A 12,058-nucleotide genomic window follows, 5' to 3' on the forward strand; every position below is an offset into this window, starting at 1 on the left:
ACAAATGAAGAACGAAATACATACAACTACAAACGTCACTGACGTAACTAACGACAAGATCTATTGCGAGCTGAATCGACCGATATCATCTTCAACGCACAATTCGCGTACGCGCGTATTCCAGAATTGCGGCATAAGTACTCGTACGCGTGTGCGTACATGCGTGCATGCGCGTTCCGCAAACGTCGGGCCAATGCACGAGGATTGGAGAGCAGGTGCGCTAACATCACTCGCGTTAATCTTCGGTCCATAATTCCAGGATCACTGAAGTACCGGACGAGATATCGCGATCGATCGAACGACCATGATCGTGCGAGCCACGATTAAAAACAATCGACCTGCCCGTAGATAACGGGAGTCGATTGGATACTGTGTGAGAGATAGAGAACAGGTTTTAAACTAGATTTGTTACTGCATTTATTGAAAAAGTGGATATTTGTATACAATTACATGTACATATGCAAAAGTAATAAAAAATAAGTTATAAAAAAATTAAAATGTTATAAAATTTGCACGAAATTTTAAAAAGAATTTTAAGTATTAATTATTAGTATATAATATTTATAACAATAATACAGAGAGACTGTTCATAATTGTTGAGGTTGGCATGAGAAAAGACGATCGCTTGCGACGTTAAATTAGGAGCACGAATTACTCAAATTACTGAATAAGGAATAAAAAGGCTGGCATAAAACTTGTACAAAACAAAAGGAGATTTAACAGGATTTTATTATAGAAATTGAAGCCTGTGGCGCAGGAGTTCGTTCAAAAAGATATTACTAGTGACAGAATAGACATTGGAACAAATGATAAACCAGTGACAAATAATGTAAACGTTCTTATGCAAAATCGATTAGTCTACAAAATCGCGCGGGAATACGCGGTGGAAGTAATTTAATCATTGAAGTAATTTAATCATTGTGTTGATTCGAAGCTATTTTGAAGTAGTAATTTGACATTAACATGATTTAAAAGGTTCGTAACTAATTAAAATTTTCTGATATTCAAAAATCCCGCTAATATGAGAAAAAATGTCTCATCAATTTACATAAAACTTATTATTTTCTACCATCGTCGAAAATAATTCTTTTTACTGAAGATTTGCAAATAGAAAATCAAAATATAACATAGACGAAGAAAAATACATCAAAAATAGAAATTCGCATTTCTATAAGAAATTATTTTTTTTTTAAATTACATGAAGAATATATGTAATGTAGAGATTAAATATTTCGTCGAGAATTTTTCCTTCGCACTTTTTACATAATTTAGTTTCTTTATTTACAAAAGTATTAGAATCAAATTATCAAGATTCACAAATTATTATTATATCATATATTGCATGCGCGATATGCCGCTAGAAAATGATTGGCAACTTCTTTTATTCCGGGACACCTTCAATAAACAATTACCTTGTCATTATAGTATGACTCCTGGACATTACATGGTGCGAAAATCACGATAACTTTTAAATTAACTAATTTGTTCTGGTGAAACATCTTCGCAAGTTTTCTCGCTTTGACAGCAGTAGCAAGCTCCGAAGAAGCGTTTAAACTGGGCCGTATTTACGAACCTGAGGCGACAAACTTCCGACTTTTTGTAATTTTATGAAAAGCAAACTCTGCTCTTAAGCATATCGTAAATAATTGCAATTGTTGGACAATCATTGAAAATCGCATTGTTGAATACATCCTTAAATATGTTTTAAATAAGTTACTCTCAGTAGCGACAAAAACTAATAAGCCTTATGTATAATTATGATTTGGAAATTTAAATGGAACAATTAAGTCTGAACGACTAAAAGACTTTAGCTTAAAACTTATTTTTGTTACTTTACTTCGAATAGAAATATCTTATTTTAAAAGAAATTTAAAACCCGTGTAATGCGTAACTTCTATATTCAGTAAGAGAGAGCGAGCGTAAGTTCCATGAAATCCCGTCCGCGAGGATTTGTAATTTACAAGAGCGATCGCATTTCATATTATGCATACACAGAAGAAACTGAACTCTCGCATAGAACCGATTTTCGCTTTAAATTTATATATTGCTCTGAAGTAAAGTATATAAAAATCAGAGCTGGCTATTTTCCCCGAAGGGCAATCTCCCATGCTACACACGGCCAAATATTTTTACATGATCGCGTATCTGTGAGATTACGGTCGTACGATATTACCTCGGTACGATGGAAAATGCACTACATCGGCTGCAGTGTAGCGGGAAGCACTCAGTCATTTCCTCGTAAATGCGATAGTATAAAAGTCGATCTTCGCGGAACGATCTTTCTTGATGACATACAACGTCTAATACGTGCTAAAGATATAAGAGCGTTGTGCCTTTAATTAAAAATCGGCGACTTTATTGCAATAACATTCAGAACGTGTAGTATGCCATAAATAAAATTCCGGTCGAAAGATATATCGCTTCAGTTCGATTCGAAGTGTGCGCTAGTCCTTTGTATAAATATAAAAGGAAGGAAAGCCTCAGCAGCCTCAAAAGGGTTAAAACGGCGAGAAAATTGAAAATGCCTTCGAACGATTTAGGATGTTAAAATTGGGCAGCGCGCTGCTAATCGCAGCGAGACGAGCAGCATGCGAGAAACCGTTCGTTGCTTCGGAATACGATCGGGTCGGATCGACAATCTGCTAAAAAGCGATTCTTCACAACGAGTAAGGAGAATCCTTGAAATATAAACCCTCTTACGAGATAGCGGATAGTAGCGGAGCTTTTTCAAAGAAAGCGGCGACTTACGGATGCGCGTGAACAGAGAAGAAGAGAGAAGAAGAGAAGTAGCGGGGTAGAAAGAGAGGGAGAGAGAGAGAGCCACTGTCAGAGAAATTCTCTGTCAAAGGACCTGAACGCCCGATTAGATGATAAGATCGAGCGAGTACAAGGAAAGGAAACGCCATCGCCGTCAGCGAAAGAATGTTAAAGCGACTCGGAGTGATGGCGGATTCCTTTCTCCTACGCTATTAGACTGCACTTATCCGTACTATTTGTCCTGTTAGCTTGAAAGCTTATCATTGCTGCTAGATATTCAATATCCGCAAATCGCATAAGGAAAGGGGAGTGCGAAGTATCCGCACAATTATTTCACGTAAAAATCATAAATCAACTGACTAATTATGTATAAGTACATGCTGTAACAGGTGTAGTGTGTTAACATTCTGAAACTTTGAGCAAATAAAAGAATGATTCATTTACATTACGAAAACTTATTCGATGGTTGATACGATTTATAGTATCTATTTTAAATATCACAAAAATCGTATTTCTCTATTTGAAATTTGGTAATTCTAGCTCTAGAATATTTTAATAATACAAATCTGTTCTCTTAATTTAATTCGTTTAAAAAGAACGCTCATCACTTTATATCAACAAAATAAAAAGGATAGTAAGATTATTTGATCAATGATCGTGTGATCGTTTATGATATACAGGATTTTTCTACAAGTATAGTACACGTACGTACTGCGAGAGTCGCTTGTTAATTGATATACGATATCGCAGAAATTGACTCACTCGATTGACATTACACAGCATTTTGCAACTCAACATGATTATTGGCGAATCGGAAGGCGGCTTATGGCGCTCAAAGGACCATCTTGAAGACGTTCGAGCGAGGAAGTCAGCGGCGTAAACCGAGGAGACGGCAAGACGGACCTCTTCCGTCAAAGAAGACGCAGTGAAGAGGGCAGGATCAGAGGATCAGAGGAAAGGCTGCATCGTGCATACAAATAACCGGTCGGAGAACTTCGCGCTCGGCGGAAGTGCATTAAACGAAGGTTAGCTATCTGGCGTAATAGGTGAACCTGCTCGACGAGGCGTTTATTGTGCCCGGCACGTCTCAGCTGGCTCTTCTCTCTCTATCTCTCTCTCTCTGTCCCTCTGACAGGCTGGAGCTCAACCCTTTCAACACCGAAGTGAACATGAACTGTTTAGCCGCCATGACGATCCTGATGTCCTCGCTACCGTTTTATGTGTCGTCTTTATGACATCGTCAAGTAAAAGCAACCACATACTGATTTGTTAGCTCTTACAAATTGTTATATCAATTATACGAAGAACATGCTTCACTATCACGAACAAAAAAGTCGCAATTGTAAAGAGCGAGTGTCTCAAAAATTATAATTAGAAAAATAAGAAAAGGAATTATCTTATATATAAGTTTTTTTCTAACACAAAATCAAGAAGGATACGATTCTATCTAAAAAATGACGTCAGTACGCATACATTCACGCGCACACACAAGTGTTTGCGCAACACGCTCCGTGGTAAGTTTTATCTCCTTCAAATACAACAGGCTTGGGAGTGCTGTTAAGATCTTTTTTTTTCCATGGTGCAATTTGTCCACACAATTACGCGAACACCGACGCACACGGGGCGAATAATTTATTAATGACTTGATTTAAAATTTAAACGCGACTTAAATTTGCATGAGTTAAAGCCGACCCCACGCATGCGAATTTTGCCGACATTGTTCGAAATTCTTTTAATTACTCGCCTGATACGTTTGTATTATATGCCTCGTGCATTCTATGCAAATTTTAACGCGATTTAAAAAAGGAAGTATTTATTGTGTCAGTATCACGTGTACCAAAAGTTTCAGATAATCTATAGAAAGATAGTGGTAAAGTAATACTTAAATTATTTTTTCAAAATAGATTTTTTTACCCAAGATTCGATTCAGCATCATTTTTTTCATAAACTGTAAAATAAATCTCTTTATAAATAATTTTTAATATATTTTTTCCCTTCTCTCCTTTTTGAAATAAATTCTATTGAAGAAAAGCTGAAGCTTAAACTTTCTGCAACAACTTAATTTCCCAAAATCCCGAAAAAGACTTTCTATAGCGTCTAACTGAAAGATTACTAGCGATATTATTAAGAGAAGATAAATTTTACATTCGTCAAAGGATCCACGAGCAAAAGGGAAGTACGTGAGACTTCACAGTACACACCAGCATTGTAGTGCTAACGGATTGAGCGTGGAGAACAGGTTCCTCGAGGACTATTCACGTACCGCCTGAATGGGGCCGCGGATCGTTTTAAGGAGGATTTAATAGAAATATTTATATTTTCCCATTCGCCGCGGGAGACGATAGTCGTGTAGTATAGAGGGACCGACGGAGGGCGTCAGCCCTCCGCGCGGACGCATTATTATTTATTCATGCGGTTTGACGAGGGAACAATCCTCGGTATTTACCCGAACCTTTTCACGCTCGCAGTCGCTCGAAATTGTCTCGCTTTTATCCGCCGCACATTCGGTGTGCCCGTGTATATACATGTATTTACTTCGGCGCAGCTTCGTTTCCACGGCGTTTTCGCCGGAAAATTCGCCGGAGCGTACATCCAGACATCTGGCGAGGGCGCCCTTAGGCGTCGTCGGGGGTTCTTTGCACGAAGGGCGCGTCGCACGACGGGCCCCGAGCTTCAAGTTTGCTCGAAATCGAATCGCACCCTCGAACGGCGCTCGAAAAATTGAGCACATTGTTACTTGCGATTCTCGGGAGATTGCTAACGACATTGTTGTTACAAGCTCTTAGTCCGGGCATGAGCAAATACAATAGTAGGATAGGTGCTTCGTGCTTCCCTCAAACAGAGTTATTATTTTATATCGTCTCTTATTTTATTATTTATTACATCTTTATGCTTACATCTATAAATGCTCTTTTTACCGGTAATCGCGCAAAGTCTATTTATCAAGAATTTATTTTCTATTTCTAAAGAATTCTCTCTCGCATGTCAATTAAAGCAGCATTCTCCGCTTCGACACTTGTTACAGATATTCTTTGTCAAACTGTGAAATTTCACTATAAAGGAATTCGCACTGCTGCCGGAACATCTTCGCGTCCGGCGGACGATACAAAGCAGCCCCGAGAAAAAGTTTCATTCCCCGGGCACTTGAAGTTTTTGTTAGTGAAATAAAGCGCTTCCTTCCTCGCCTCGCTATATAACACCGCCGTTCGTAGCGCCCGTTCGCGCAAGTATCGCCTCTAGCTCACGGCCTTTGCCACCCCTTTTCATCGGCACCCGTTCCTCTTTCAGAGCAGTTCTCCACTTGCACGAATCTCGTTCCGATCGTGACCGGCGCATCAACTTTCAAGTCGACTGTCGGTTACACGAAAAGACTCTCGCAAAGTCTATTCGCCGACATCTTCGAGGTTGTTATAAATTCTATTAATGCCCCGAGCCACGAAAAAATAATACTCAGGTCAGCGATTTCGAAGCGATATAATACAAATAAAAGTTTAAAACAGCTTAAGAATAAAGCTCTTAAACAAAATTAAAATTTTCATAATTGAGATAAAAGCGATACCGTATTTCTCGGAAAATCCGCCATGAAAATATTTTTTCGAAAAGTTCGTTGACTTATTCTAGACGGCGAGAAAGGTATATATCTTCTCTTGGAAGTATTTTTATCATTAATCTATTCTTGATCAAAGAGCAAGCGGTCGAGCGCTCTTTATCAGTATAGTTGGTCGTATATCGTGTTAAGCAACCGGATGCCCCCGAAGAGTCGTAGATAATCCAGTGAAACAACAGGACAGGGACGAGGACGAGGACGAGGACGACAAAGTGCACGACGACCCGCATCTGCATCAAGCGCTAAGAACTCAAGGAGGACTCCGAGGTAGGAGGACTCGGGCTCGACTCGATGGAAGATACGCGGCGAGAGCGACGTTCTGTTCCCGTTCAGAACTACCGCTCGGCGCTCTGCGGTTTCGGGATCGCGGCGTATCCGGCGATCTCGAAACGCCTCGCATGCGGGCGAATGTATCATTACTCATTCCCAGACGACACCTTCTGCTCGCTCGCTCGCTTGCTTGCTCGTCGGGTTATAAATCTGCGCGAATACGCGACGGCGCGGCGCGCCGCGCGCCGTGCTCCGCCTGCATCCTTTCTCGTCCCTATATGCAGGCGCATGCATCGCGAGAGGAATGCAAGTGTCGCGCGAGAGAGTATCGATATTCGTATATCCGATGTTTCCTTCAAATCTCAGTATACGCATTAAATATATATATAGAGGGAGAGAAGGCTCGAATGTGTTTAGAATTTTCAAGCACTTTTCGAAGGTTTCTATACAAACTCGCGAAAAGACTAAAAGTAAGCTTGATTGATATACATTGTATCGGAAAATAATTGTAAGAAAAACATATACATATATAAGTGAAGATCTTGTATCTATTGAAGTATAATTTTAAATATTTCAAGTGTTAGTTTTCGTGCGAAAATTGATTTCATATCGCACTTTGTTCGTGACTTGTTGATTTACAATTCATTCAATGTTCGCTCACTTTTAATACATCTCGATATTCTTATTAAGATACAATCGTATTTCCATCAATCAAAAGATACGTTGATGAAAGAATCAGTAACATTTTCTAGGACATATACTGCATATGTATATTCTTTTGCGCCCGAGGGTACGTATTCCAGAGTTAATAAATGATTCCTGCCTATCTCGCGTTATCTTCGCCCCGAGCATCGTTCTCGCAGTGCGACGCTTCGAGTTCTTCGAGTGCGGAACGTTCACTCAAACAGCGGACACGAATTATTAATTATCGCGGTGAGTCCGATGAGAGGTCGATGCGAGAACAAGCTCTCTCGTTCCCTATTCCTGTCCCGGAAAAACTCGTTCCCATCGAACGAACAGGAGAGAATGGACGGGTTGCGAGGAATATAATTGCGAAAATGTGTGCGGCTGTTTCAAAGAAATAGATTCCGCACGTAGGAATGTAGCTTTTGTTCTGGGAAAACGCCGCAGGCTATACATTCTAAACGGAAAAAGTGCGCGGTCGCGAAATGATTCGATTAAAAAGTCCAGCGACGCCATGCCGATCACCGCGTGCGAAACTGAACGTCGTTATTTCCTTTTCGGTGTGATATGAGTCATCAGCTACAGAGTGTAATTCGCTTTGCAGAAATTTGAAGAGCATCGCTGTATTCACCACAACATGAAAATCTCTTTGGTAAAATTAAAACGAATACTATCTAGTGATGAAATAAATTCGAGGCCAAATATCAAAATAATATTTTAGCGAAACTAAGTAGGTAATAATTAACTAGAGATTATAAAAAAATATTTAAACCATTTGTAATACATTTCAATTCAAATACATTACTAAGCGCAGCTCCAAGTCTTTAAAACTAAATTTTTAATTTATTTCTTATATACAATTGTAAAATATTCAAAATTGATCTATTTAATAAAAATAAACAGTATATAGATATATATGTTAAATACTTGTATTCATTCAATTTCTTCTCCTTCTCATCTAACTTACTTTTCATTTCTCGCTGTAAATTCAGCCCTTCTTCTTTTCCTCTAAGTATTATTGTTTCATTTCTCTCATGCCAATTATAGGGGTCTTCGTATTTATTCTAATTATCCTAAATGTTCTAAGATAAAACAAACTAAGCACCATCTATATCTATGTCCGGTCCTTACATCCTTAACGTCTCCGCACAGCTGAAACGGATACGGATTCTTATCAACGATAATCTTAATAAAATTCATGAACACGGTCCGCCAGCGACGAAAGCTTTTTCCGATGGTAGACTAGCGATAAAAACCGAATTACCGGCCGCGCGACGCAAGCGCGAACGCGAACGCTTAGAACACGGGCGAAATTGCCGACGAGGAAATGAAAAGAAATGCAGAACTGCATAATGCAACGCAAGCCGGAACCTCCGCGGCCGGTCGTACAATAGGCAAATTGTTATTTCGAATTAACTTGGCGTTAATGAGTCTACGGCGGCCAATTAATGGCGTCCCCATCGCGTCTGCACATCTCTTTCTGTAATGCACGATAATTAGAAGATTGAAAGAAACGCAATTCCCCCGCCCGCTATTCGTTTGGGAGGCTTAATTTAATGCTTTAATTGATTGCTAAGCATGAAGAATTCATTCAACACTAATGGGAGGCAATGTAATTTTTGCCGACAAAAGCCTCTTTCGCATAATTTCATAACAACATTGAAATTTCGACAATTGAAGGGTCGACTGTGTTGAAATAATTATAAATCTGCGTCATTGTTCAATAATGAGATTCAATGTTTTCATCCTTAATAATCTCATAATGGCTACTAAACAATGCTATATACATGAATAAATATTACGCTATCACATTTACACTTATATATATTCTCCTAAAACTCTCCCGAGATGAAAATAAATTATAATAGCTAAGTAGATGCAGTAAAGAAACACGTATCGTGAAATTAATCAAATCCGATTTTTTTTAATTGCGCGCCAAAAGAATGCGCCTCTTTCTAATTACTAACATCTTTTAAAAATGACGGAACTAATTAAGAGGTGCATCTGCCGACGTTCCCAACTCAAAATAAGATGCGAACGTTCTCACATTAGACATCCACGCGATATGCGACTTCCGCCCACTGTTGTCTCGCTCCCAAATGCACTTCAAGGCGATCGCGTTTTCGATCGGGGATTCGGAAAAAAAAGCGGTAGAATTTATTCTTTCGATGCCTCGCGTACAGAACGTGCACTTGCCGTAATCCTTTGTTAAAATATCACCTATAGACATGACAAGATTTTTGTATATATCTATATATCTTCCTACATTGTTTTTTAATATAAATAGAATACTATTTAAAAATCTTTAATTTTATTTCTGAATTAATTTTCGTATAGTTGCTTTTAGTTCTCTTTAGTTTGCTTTCTATTCGCTAAACTACAAACGGAGTTTTCTACTTGCAATTATTTGATCAAACTGCCAGCAGTCTCATAATATTGAATGCGATCGTAGTATTACAATGATAAAATCTAGAGTCAGACGAGGTTTTCGGTGCTAAATGTAGCGCTAAATGGAGGTGAGAATACGGACCAATATCCACGGGTCAACGAGCCGGGGTTTGCGATTTTACGGGTCACGAAAAAGCGGACGAAAAAGACGCGGAGTGGAAAGAAAAGAAGCCGAAGAAAGGATGATGGGCGTGAGGAAGGAACCGGTCATTTACGACCGGGCTACTTATGAATGGGCCCCTGGAGTTTTCTTTTTCACATCGCCACGTTGCCGTTGTAAAGATTCGTTAACATTTTTAATTTCGAATCGCATTAGTCGTCGTCGTTCTAGCGCGTACGTACTTGAATTCGTTTGCAAGTCCTAAATGAGGGAGATGCGCTAAGTTTTTATGCGTCGCGGAAACTTTCGTTGGGTATTAACGTAAATTCGTTGCGCTCGCGGAAGCACTTAAGAACCATATAATTCCGGAATTTTACAGGCATTAGCGACTCCTGTCGAGAGTTTCTAACGGAGGCGAAACGACTTGCCGTTGACCTACGCTCAAAGTAGCTAGTCCTCACGGTAATACGCTCGAGGCGTAATTTCCCATCGATTACATAAATTTCATTAACCGCTCGCTAAGCGCATAATTTTTTATTTGTGATACCTCTACCTATAGCTACTTTTAGACGCCGTTACGAGACGCCTAACTGTAGTCACTCTATGTAGTCAAGACTTTTCCATCTCAACTCCTCTCGCTCTCTTTTACAATTCTTGTTTGCAAAAAAGTTCTAAAGAAATATAAATCAATTATTCAAAATTAATAAGTAAAATTTGAAATTTTCTTATTGGAATTATAAATACTGATTATTATAATTTATCATATCATTAGTAAAAGTAATTCTTTAAAAAGACATTTAATCTAACTTCAGTCGAAAAATAACTATATATATATAATGTGTATTTAATGGTTCAGTAATTTTCCTATATACTTTTATGAGACATCGCAATTGAGACAATCCTCAGTTTGACGATATCTGCAGCCAAGAAGGATTGCGCAATTCGTAGAGCACCACGTGGCACACGAATATTGACTTCGGGAAGCTCTATCTCGAGCTGCGGTCATTTATATCTGCTGACCGATTTGGCTCTGTTTGCCTTCCGATTTCGTACGTGTTATTACAATGTGGTCGGGGAGATCGCATCGTACCAGATGTCATAGATCAGAGGAGGTTTATATAGACCAGACGTACCGCTGGATCACATCGCATCACTTCTCGCTCGTCTTTGGCAACTGGATTACGTCAACTGAGAACCCTTCGGACGTATACGTCCGAGGTTCCTTACCGCGGTGATGTCGAACCGCGTTATTCAATGGCAGCTGAGATCCCGGTAGAAGCGCGGAGTCGTAGAATAGCGGCGGAGGGGCCATTCGTGTCGGTGGAAGGCTCGCATTACATAAGTATAAGCCAGCAGTCACCGGCACAATACCGTAGCTGTCCAGAAGACGCCGCTCCTCTGTAAACACATATCTCGGCTCGGATGCTCACACGTATACACAAGGTGTCTCCAAATCCGCGCCTATATTCTTCACATAGTTAAGATTCCTTAATTTTCAATCAACTCTTCCTTAAAGAAGATTATTATTAAACGTGATCTTTTACAATTTTCCTACGCTTAGCTTAAATAACTTCATGAATAAACACTGTTTAAGTAATTCCTGCTTAAAATTTAAGCTGAGAAGTTTGTCAATTATCGATTTTATGAAGCTTATAAATTAAATTCTTCAATTTTTTTGTTCAACAAAAGATCGATTCGATCGATTAGATAAAAAAAATATGACTATTTTTGGCATGAATGCGAGTACGGAGCCACCCTATATTGTGAGCGGTGAGAGAAAAATAGAAAGCGAGGGAGACCCCGATGCGTCCACACAATGCAACGTTGATATTGAGCACACGCGACTTGTATGCGAAGCTGCGAAATGCGCACCGGAAAGCAGGACCGACAGCCAGCGAGCCGACAGCCTTTGATCCCTACAACCTCGATATACCTGAGAAGTATGACGACTGTCGATGGATGCATAATTTTTACTCTTGGGGAGGATCGATATCACCCCATATTAGGCAGTATTGTTGCATGGCGTTACATGTACTCTTTTGGAGGGATTTTTCTTTATATACTTTCTCTCCGAGTTAAATAGATATACATAGATATCTCTTTTAAAAAGTAAATATAATCTAAAAAGTGATACGCAGTGTATGGCAGGGATCCTAAAATATGAGGTACTTATACCTGGAGATACATTTTAA

General features: G+C 39.3%; 1 protein-coding gene across 2 annotated transcripts in view; it reads right to left on the bottom strand.

The window, feature by feature from the left end:
• The window catches only part of Olf413 (DBH like monooxygenase olf413), a 260,512-nt gene that overhangs the window by 125,533 nt on the left and 122,921 nt on the right, over window positions 1-12,058 (bottom strand). The gene's annotated exons all lie outside the window — the stretch shown is intronic.

The sequence above is a fragment of the Temnothorax longispinosus genome, chromosome 6 (genome assembly GCF_030848805.1).
Source record: "Temnothorax longispinosus isolate EJ_2023e chromosome 6, Tlon_JGU_v1, whole genome shotgun sequence".
Taxonomy (NCBI): Eukaryota; Metazoa; Arthropoda; class Insecta; order Hymenoptera; family Formicidae; genus Temnothorax; species Temnothorax longispinosus.